This window comes from Lathyrus oleraceus, chromosome 7 (assembly GCF_024323335.1).
Source record: "Lathyrus oleraceus cultivar Zhongwan6 chromosome 7, CAAS_Psat_ZW6_1.0, whole genome shotgun sequence".
Taxonomy (NCBI): domain Eukaryota; kingdom Viridiplantae; phylum Streptophyta; class Magnoliopsida; order Fabales; family Fabaceae; genus Lathyrus; species Lathyrus oleraceus.
The window spans coordinates 225628724-225639733 of NC_066585.1; positions in this window are offsets into that span (position 1 = coordinate 225628724).

An 11010-nucleotide genomic window follows, 5' to 3' on the forward strand; every position below is an offset into this window, starting at 1 on the left:
TTTTGATTGCTATTTTATTTATTTATGCCTTATTGTATGTTTGATTTTCTGAATACCATGTCTGTTACCGGATCCATGTCCGGCTAAACCCTTAGGTATCGGTATATAAAGACCGTTGAAACGACGGGATTAGTAAATAATTGGTGTTTGTGTTTTTATAAAACTTATTTTTCCGGTTTTAGTTTCTTATTTTATTCAAACTGTTTTTCGTACGAAAGTACAAAACAAACAAAGTTTACGGTCAATAAGAACGAGAGTTTGAGATTTTAACTAGATAGCTGAAACTAGGCATTAATCCTAAACACAACGAGAGCGCTTTAGGATTAATTAGACTTTATTCATATTCAAAAATTACTTTTAAATTCAAAATGAGACCGCAAGAGCAAAGCATTCTGGTTTAAGAGTATGGTCAGAGTCAATAAAACGAGAGTATGAGACTAAGTCCTTTCAATAAATAATTTCTACTAAAGAATATTTTGACCAATAAGATTACACCAAATATCTATCGAATCCCCGAAGTTTGATGTGTTACATACCGATATCCCTTTACCAAATATCTTTATTAATATTTTGTTTAAGTTATAGTTATTTCTCTTCATCCCTCCAATCCTAGAACGATCATCAACCTTGGATTTACATAGTAACATTAGATAACGATATGTTTGATTATTAGTCCTTGTGGGTTCGATAATCTTTAAAACTACGCGATCCGACTATGCACTTGCAGTCACGATCCCCATAGACTTACTAAGTCGCGATCAAGTTTTTGGCGCCATTGTCGGGGACTAATTTAGTCGATATCGTAACTCCAGTGTTGTCCGGTATAGACTAAGGCATTTTTTCTCTATTATTATGTATCACCCAAATTTCTCTACGATTATCACTCCCAGTATTTTGAGGAATTGCAAGATTCCTATAAATCTAACTTGGAAATATTAATGGAGGATTTCATTGCGACACAAACTCACTCTAGGATAGAATCTATGATGGAACGCTTTGTGGCTACACAAACTCTTCAGAATGAAGAATTTAGAAAACAAAGTCTCTATACCAATGAAACCCTTATGTAGAATGAAGAATTTAGAAAACAAAGTCTCTATAACAGGTCAAAGCAGTTAAAGGCATTCATTGAGCAGTAGATGGTGGCCATTCTTGAGATTTGGACCCCACAATCATTCACAAGAGTTCATATGAGTTGTGATGTCATTTTGAAACAAAATCCCAAGTGGTAGAGGCTTGAATTTCATCAGAACATTTTCAAGTCATCTGAAGACCTAGAAAGTCAACTGCAAAGTCAACTGTGGATTTGGAGGTGGGAAGTGACTAGAAATACTTCATTCATGTTCAAACAAGTCTCATTTGACATTTCAAACGCTCACATTGAAGAATTTGAGGTCCAGTCAAGAATTTCCCAAAATAGCAAGTGACCTATAATTTGAAATTTCCAAAAATGGAAAGGTTTTGGACCAACTTCAACTAAATATTACATCATCAAGAAAGCTTTAAATGAAATTTTGTTGAACATAAAAGTTGAATATCTTTCTCTCCCATTTCCAAAAAGTCTAAGATCATGAATTTCTAATGTGTGGTTGAGAAGATATGATCAAATCATGGCAAAGTATGCTTGAAAATTCAAATGGGCATAACTTTTGAACCAAGGCTCCAATTTGGGTGGTTCTTTTGGCATTTTGTTCATCATGACTTGTAGTTTCCAAACATCTCATTACATGGCTTGAAATTCCCTTGCATGATCATGTGCTCACTCATGAAGATTTTTGAAGGAAATTTCATAAAATCATTTTGGTTGATCATGTGCATAAAATATCACTTCCAAAGCTTGCATGGACTATTTTTAAGTGGTTTTGGGCCTTGTGCTGGTACTGTTCACGCATGCATGAAGTGCATGAGGTGAAAATACCAATTGATGCATACACCTTACAATTTGTTAATCTTAATTGCATTTGGCTTAAACAAGTTTTCAGCATCATTAGCAAGTCATATTTATTGTTAATCCTAATTGCATTCATCATTAACATCCATTTTCAGATCTAGATTCAAAATCAACCAAACTTTTTCTCTCAAAATATTTTCCAAATTCTTCACACAAAAGCCATTTCTATTGATGGATTCATGATTAGGAAGTGTTCTTGAAGCAAATTGGACGTGGAATTGGAAGAAATCGTGCCAGTTTGGACCATACTCGAAGCTTGAAGGTTCAATGGAGTTTGCAGATTGAGCTAGATTCGTGCATGCTGGAGCATCCAATTCATCATCAATCACATCAACAAGCATTGTAGAAGAGATTTGAGGCATTGCTGAGCTTGGTAGCACACGATTCCAGTTTTTGTTCTTCAAAGAGGTCAGGTTTCGAGTTCTATTATTTTGCAATTGATCATGATATTTGTGTAGATCTTTCATTGGTGATCATGCTGATATAAAATTTGAGTGAAATGGCGCAATACTCATGAAGTTATGCTTGATTGAAAGTTTGATGTCAAAATTTTATTTCCTTCGATCTGCACTTGTTATGATGTTTTTGCATGATTTGTTTATGGATCTTTGATGTGCATGGAATGATGATTCGAATGGTGTAATTATTTGTGATTTCTGGACGTGTTTTGGATTTTCTGGAAATCTGCATTTGAAGTTCATCTTCATCTTCATGAGGAAGATGAAGATAATCACATTTCCAGGTTTAGCTACGAAATATGCATGCCTTGCTGCAGATTAGCTACGAAATTCATGATTTGCTACGAATTCTGGGCGCGTTAGGGTTTTCCAGTGGAAACGTTGTCGTTTTGGTGCTTAGCGCTCAATTTCAAATTTAAAAATCAACCAGGTTCGATCCTGGCGCGCACCACTTTTCAAAATTGCCTTCCAATTTCATGTTTCCCTCCCATTTGGCCATGCCTTGATTCACATTTGATTTCAAATTTTTCCAAACTTCATAAAATCATAACAAATTGAAAACTCATCCAATTTGATCCCAATTTTTTGCAAAATGCTCCTCATTCTGTCTAGTTTTTTATGAGCATGAATTGGAAAGTTGTGCATTGCTGGAAAATTAATTTGTCCTAGGTTGATTGATCATATGTCTAGTTTTGACCTTGCCTTGTTTATCTTGTCATAAAATGCTCAAAAATAATCCAATGAATATGAAATTTTGCATGCTGATTCTAGACACATTGCTTGACATTTTGGTTTTGGTTTGACATTTTTCTGAATTACCATTTCTGTTTTATGCTTGTGTTAACTTGGTGTGACAATTTGTGTCACACCTTTGATTGTCCAACTTGTACCATTCAATTTCCATGTCAAATGATCTTTGATTCTCCTGATTTTTTGTATGTTGATCATGTTAGATGTCTTGAATGTGCATGAATTTTTCCAGATTTATTTGAATCATTTCTGTTTTGATTTGAATTTTTCATTCATGATGATCACATATGAGCTTTGAAATTGCCTTGAACTTGTTTTGATCATGAAATGCTTTTGATGGATGATTTTGATGTGAGCCTTTTTAGGATATGTCAATATGTGTTTGAAGTTACTTTGTGTTAAATTTCAGCCCCTGTTTTGAATTTTTGCTCCATCTTTGACCCTAGGCTTTGACCTAGTGGTTTGTTGCTTACATGTGAGTTTTGATTTCAGGTTTAAGCATCCAAGTTCCATAGTTGATGATGATTCATCATGTGATTGTTGATGTTTGCTCTTGATTGCTAACACTTATGTGTTTTGTAGGTTGATGCTAACTCATTTGAGTTTGCCTTGTGGCTTACACATTTTGTACATTGGGATTGTCTGTTGCTTATTGACTGTTGTCTGTTTGTCTGAGCATTGTACTGATTTGTTAGTTGTTTCCACAGGTGCCTAAGTTGCTTTAAGTTCATTTGAACTTTGCTTTGCTTGATTGCTTAACCACTTAGGTATGATCCCTAATCTTCATGTAGTCTGGAAGACCTACTGTTATTGGTAGGCACCTGTCTGAAGCCCTCCTTAAGAGGCAATGCTTGTGATTGTTTAATTTTGTGCCAAGCAGGTAAAGCCCTCTTAAGAGGCAATTGACAGATAAAAGAGATGTGTAATCCATCTCCTGCTACTCAGTGTGTCATTCACTTTGCTCACACCATGTTTTGATGCATTGTGAATAAAAACCCAAGATCTTATAGAGTCAATCATTTGTGGAGAAGAGTTCCTACTTTTTGAACTCCCACACTTTCCATTGTTTAAAGCTCTCCCTGACCAGGGATAAGAGCTAATGAGGCACACTCCTCATCTCCATTTCATCTACTTCACCCTAACTCTCAATGTTAGGGTTAAGAGCTCAAAACACCCCATTCCAGTTGGCTGTAAAGCCTAACCTTGCTTGAGCCTAATTGATTGTGTATAGTGTGTGCTAATTGACTTGTTTGTTTGCTTACTTGATTCATCTGTGCATATTTGCTTGAGTGTGCCTTTGTGCATTTATCATCATTACTTGTATATCATTTCATAAACATTGTTCATCACTTTGTAACATTTTGTTTTGTCCATGGATTGGCAGTTGTTTCCTGTGATATGGTAGGAGACTAGTATAAGTCCATTGATTGGCATCTGGTATCATTGTTTCTTTGCTTTGTGAGACTAGTATAAGTCCATTGATTGGCATCTGGTATCCATGTTTTCTTTGTTTTAGGAGATTGGTATAAGTCCATTGATTGTCATCCGGTATCCATTTTGTTTTGTGAGATTGGAATAAGTCCATTGATTGGCATCCGATATCCATTTACCTTGTTCGATTTGCTTATTGCTTTGTGTTTCTCTTTCCAAAGGAATCACTTGAATCATCTACATATGATCTCAAGAGGTGAACATCTAAGAAGTTTTACTTCCTTAACCCTCCCACCTTTTTGTTTCTTTAAACCTTCATTTGCATGTTAACCCAAAACTTGAAAACTATTGTGCAAACATTTTCATCTGTTCTTTTCAAATTAGAAACTTAGGCCTTAAGCCTTTGATTTTCAAACTTCATTTTCACAATACTTCTTTTGAATCAAATTCTGATCATACTTTGACTTCATTTTTGTGAATACTCCAAATTGATTAATTTCACTCACTCAATTGCTTTTGTGGCCCAAGCCCACTTCTTAATCAAGTTTTCATACATTAGCCATAGATCTCAATTATCTTAGTGGTTGATATTAATCTCGCCTTTTGTCCTTAGTGATCGAATCGTAAGACTTCCATACTGAAAACAGGGTTAACCCCTCTAGTATGTCGAAGCTATTCTCACATGGTGGACTTGTTATTGATATAGGTTGAGTTTTCTCCCGTGGATAATGAAAGACCTTAGGGATTTTGTTTAAAATCAATCAATTCACCTTTTCGAAATCTTTTAGCCGAACTACGGCGTTTTGATCCTTACCTTCCATAGAAAGGTACGTAGGCAACAGGTTCATCCGTTCAAACACAAAAACAATAAAAATTGTATATTCTTTCTCTCATCTCTTCAATCCATGTTTGCACAATAAATATTTCATAAACAAATAACATTTCATACAACAAGTTGTGAAAAGGGCTCCCTAGGAGTACCTAAGACGTTTTGGGTGCCTAACACCTTCCCATTGCGTAATTAACCCCTTACCCAGATCTCTGATCTTTTCATTAGTTTTCTATGTGTAAAACTTCTTAGGCTTTTGTTCTCTTTTTAGCCATTCCTTTGGATAAATAAAAGTGCGGTGGCGACTCGACTCATTGTATGCTTTGCTTTTGATTTAGTCAATAAATCATAAAGTGACGAATACACCGCTACAACTTCACAGTAGGTTTTCTGCCTTTCCATATTTCATACAGAGTGGAAGAGGTTCCTTTACTCAAGGTAACTCTATTGTGAACATAGCAAGCTGTATTCATAGCTTCAGCCCAAAAGTGCATAGGAAGCTTCTTTGCATGAATCATAGCTCTAGCAGATTCTTGAATAGTTCTGTTTTTCCTTTCAACTATCCCATCTGAGGAGTAATAGGTGAGGAAAACTCATGACTTATCCCTTCAGATGAGCAGAACTCATCAAACTTGGAATTTTTAAACTCCGTCCCATGGTCACTCCTAATTCGGACAACACAACTATCCTTTTCCCTTTGGAGTCTCATGCACAGATCTTTGAAGACATCAAATGCATCTGATTTTTCTCTGATGAAGTTTATCTATGTGTATCTGGAATGGTCATCAACAACCACATAAGCATATCTCTTCCCACCCAGACTTTCAACCTGCATAGGTCCCATTAAGTCCATGTGCAAAAGTTCCAGAGTTTTGGATGTTGTAGGATGTCCCAGCTTAGGATGTGACATCTTGGTTTGCTTGCCAACCTGGCATTCTCCACAGACTCTTCCTTCATCAATAAGCAACTTTGGGATTCCTCTAACTGCTTCCTTGGATATGATCTTTTTCATTCCTCTTAAATGAAGATGTCCAAGACGTCTATGCCACAGCTTCACCTCCTGTTCTTCCTTGGCTGAGGAGCGAATTGAGGAGTAGTTTGAGACTTTAGGTTCCCATAGATAGCCATTATCTTTGGATCTGGATCCTCTCATAACTTCCTGACTATCTCCATTCATCACAACACATAATTCCTTAGTGAACTAAACATAGAACCCTTGATCACACAGCTGGCTTATGCTGATGAGATTAGCAGTTAGTCCTTTTACTAACAACACGTTATTCAGTTCTAGAACTCCAAAGCTGTCCAGCTTACCAACACCTTTGATTTTTCCTTTAGCACCATCACCAAAGGTCACATAATTAGTAGTATGAGGTTGTATATCCACCAATAAGTTCTCCATACCAGTCATATGTCTTGAGCAGCCACTATCAAAGTACCAGTCTTCTCTGGTAGATGCCCTTAGAGCTGTGTGAGCTAATCTAGCAACCCATTGTTGTTTCTTGATGGGGGAATTAAGCTTAGATGCCTTCTGCTTAGGTCTGATTTGAGGGGTCTGGTTAGGGTAACCATGCAGCCTGTAACAGAAGGGTTTTATGTGACCAAATCTTCCACAGTAGTGACATCTCCATCTTTGAAATTTCTTCTTTTGATGGTTAATCCTCCGGTTTCCCCGATGTTGTGACATTGGTTGTGACTTCTGCTTAACTTTCTGAACTTCAGCCTTTGAGCTTTTGTGTTCAGTTGAGGATTTCTTAGCAAAGCCTAAACCAGACATGGTTCCTGATTTCTGTCCCAGTTTTAGAATCTCTTCCAACGTGTCAGTTCCTTTATTCAGCATTCTGATGGATTTTGTCATTTGATCTAGCTTAGAGGTCAGCAAGATTATCTCACCATTTAGACCATATATGACTGTCAGATGCTTCTTCTTCTCAGCTTTCAGCTCCTTGATGAGTGTCTTCTGCTTTTCTCCTTGTATACACACTTCTGCACTTTTGATACATAGCTCTTTATATGAAGTAGCAAATTCATCAAAGGTAAGTTCATCTCCACTTGAGTCATCATCAGAGGCACAAACACTAGTTAGTGCAGTGACATGTTTAGCAAATTCTCCTTCAGATTCACTCTCAGAATCTCCTTCAGACCAGGTGGCAGATAGTCCCTTCTTTTGCATCTTGAGGTACGTAGGACATTCAGCTCTAATGTGTCCAAAACCTTCACATCCATGACACTGGTTTCCCTTGCCTTGGTTGAGTTTTTCTTCAGATGTTGATCTTTTACTGAAGTCAGACGAAATGTTCTTGACATTTGGTCTCCCTTTTTGATCAATCTTCTTTATGAACTTGTTGAACTGTCTTCCAAGCATGGCTATAGCTTCTGATATGCTTTCATCACCTCCAATACTTCCTTCTTCTGAATCCTCTTCAGTATTTGATATGAAAGCTATGCTTTTGTTCTTCTTTTCAACATTCTCACACAAGCCCATTTCAAAGGTTTGGAGAGAGCCAATAAGCTCATCAACCTTCATATTGCAGATATCTTGAGCCTCTTCTATAGCAGTGACATTCATGGCAAATCTCTTGGGCAATGATCTGATAATATTTCTTACAAGTTTTTCTTCAGACATTTTCTCTCCTAAGCCACCAGAAGTGTTGGCAATTTCAAGAATATTCATGTGGAAGTCATGAATAGTCTCATCCTCTTTCATCCTCAGATTTTCAAACTTGGTGATCAGCATCTGAAGTTTAGACATCCTCACCTTGGAGGTACCTTCAGGAGTTGTTTTGAGAGTATCCCAAACTTCTTTAGCCAGCTCACAGTGATGCACCAGTCTGAAGATGTTCTTATTTATCCCATTGAACAGTGCATTCAAGGCCTTAGAGTTTCCAAGGGCTAATGCCTCTTGCTCCTTGTCCCACTCTTTTTCAGGAATTTGCATAATGATTCCATCTTTACCTGTCTTCGTTGGATGTTCCCATCCTTTGTTGACAGCTCTCCAGACCTTTCTATCCAGAGACCTCAAGAAGGCTATCATACGAGGTTTCCAGTCATCATAGTTAGAACCATCCAGCATGGGTGGTCTATTTGAGAATCCTACATCCTTGTCCATGGTACTAGAAAGTAACGTTCCTAGATCTCACCCAGAAATTAACAGGCAGGGTGCCTGCTCTGATGCCAATTGAAATTCTAGTTAACAGACTTTCGATGTCACACAGGATATTATGACATTCGATTCTGCGCAGACAGGAATGTATACAACATGTAAATGTAAAGTACAGTCAATAACACAAAAGATTGTTTACCCAGTTCGGTGACAAACACACCTACGTCTGGGGGCTACCAAGCCAGGGAGGAAATCCACTATCAGTAGTATTGATTCAGGCCTTAAACCAACTGTTTAATCCTATCACTTAATACCTATCCAATGCAATTTCAATCTAAACTAAGACCAGAGTTCCTACTCACTCCCCCTCAATCACCACAGTGATTACAACCTTTAATTAAGTTTAAAGTCAATGGCGAAGTAATACTTCAAACAACTCTTGATTGTGCTTAACAACTTTAATCAAGATACACAACACTCACGCTTAAAAGCTTATAGTGACACAACACTTACAACTCAATGAACACCCTAGTCCAATGCAATCATCTAGGTGATAATTGCTTGGCTCACAAGTTAAACCTAATACAAGACACAAATAACAACCAGCAGTGAAGTATGATGGTACAATGAATGCTTCACGCTTAAAACCCCTGAGTTGCTGAAAGTAGGATTGCCATCCTTTTATATTGCAGCACTTGGGCCTTGTACTTGTATTTCCTAAAATTAAGGTTAAGCAAGTTAACCTAATTTCCACATATTAGGGTGCTAACAAATAGGCTATTTGTTAGGTCCATTAATTGTAGCTCATTTGTTAGTTTCCTGGATTTTAGCTCAACTGTTAGATTCCTGAAAAATGGTCTGAGAAAAATACTGAAATAGAAAAACTAACTAGCCTACACTTTAGCATATTGTAACACCTCAAAATTTGCCCTCCTCTCTTGGGACTAGCTTAACATATTGCATATCATTTTTTAGGTCATTAGTCATTGCATCTTGGCATATCATGTGGCAACATCAATCAGGTCATCCTCCAAGTCTTGGTCAGAAGATAAGAGGTTGAGATTCAAGCCTGAGGGTTCATTGAATGGATCACTAACCATCTGAGGGTTTGTGCTTCAAATTAGGGTTTCATTGTTCCTCAAGGAGGTCGAGCTTGATCTTGGTTGAAATGGTACATCATCATCATCATGGTCTTGTCATTACCAAGAGATTCCTTGTGCTTGATCAGATACCTTGGGATTAGGGTTTTGACCTCTGGTCAACCCTAATCATCTGCATGGTGCCATTCAGGGCTTGTCAAGGAGATGGGGTCTATGTGGATATGAGGATCATTTTATGGTTATATTGAGCTTATGGAAGTGAGGGTTTCATCATTGAGCCATTTTATCAGGAGTTTGAGGCTCAAGTTCAACAGTCAAGTTGAAATTCATCTATCAGTCAGAAAAAGTCAACCAAAGGTCAACTGATGGATTCGGAGGTGGGAGAGAGTTAGAGACACTTCATTCATGTCCAAACAAGTTTCATTCGACATTTCAAGCATCAAGAATGAAGAAAATAAAGTCAGATGGAAACTTTCCAAAAATAGAAAGTGACTTGTAATTCAAAATTGCCAAAAATGGAAGGGTTTTCTCCTTGAAATTACATGTCCAAAAATGCTTCAAATGAAATTTTGTTCAACATGAAAGTTGTAGATCTTGATCTCACCTTTCCAAAAAGTCCAAGAACATGAATTTCTCATTTGTGGTTGGCAAGTTATGGATTGATCTTTGTCCAAAAAAGTTGAATTTCAAAGTGGCATAACTTTTGATTCACAAGGCCAAATGGAGTGAGGTTTCTTTGAGCAAAATTCTTTTGATGTCCTCTATCCAAAACAAGCATTACCTGTCATGAAAACTCATCACACAAAAAGTCCATTTTTCAAGTGAACCAATTTTGAATTTGGAGGGAAAAAGTGCATTTTGAGAAATAAGCCTTGTTTTCACATGATTCCACTTGCAATAGCTCACAAATACCATTTGAAACTTGCTGCCCCAAAAAAATTCTACTGTTACATTGGATTTGCATAAGTGAGGGTGGATTGGCTAATTACCATTTAGCATAAAAGTGCATTTTCACTAATCACTCACATTTGGCTAAACTTGATTAACAAAATGGATTAGTGCATCATATAAATGGTTAATCATAACTGTTTTTGAGATTAACATTCATTCATCTCAGATCTAGATCCAAAATTGCACAATTCTCTCAACTTTGCATCTTCACTTTTTTGCAATTTCTTCACAAGCCTAGCTAAGATCTTCATTGTTTCATCATCTACAATCATTGTTGAAGCTAATTGAAGCAAGGAATCATCACTATCAAGCCAAATCGTGGACTGTTAAAGTGAGGTGCAACAATGGCAAATGGAGATTTCATCAAGATCGTGCGTAATTGAGCAACAAACCTTGTTCCATTCATCTATCCAAGCATCATAGAAGTTCTGTTTTCA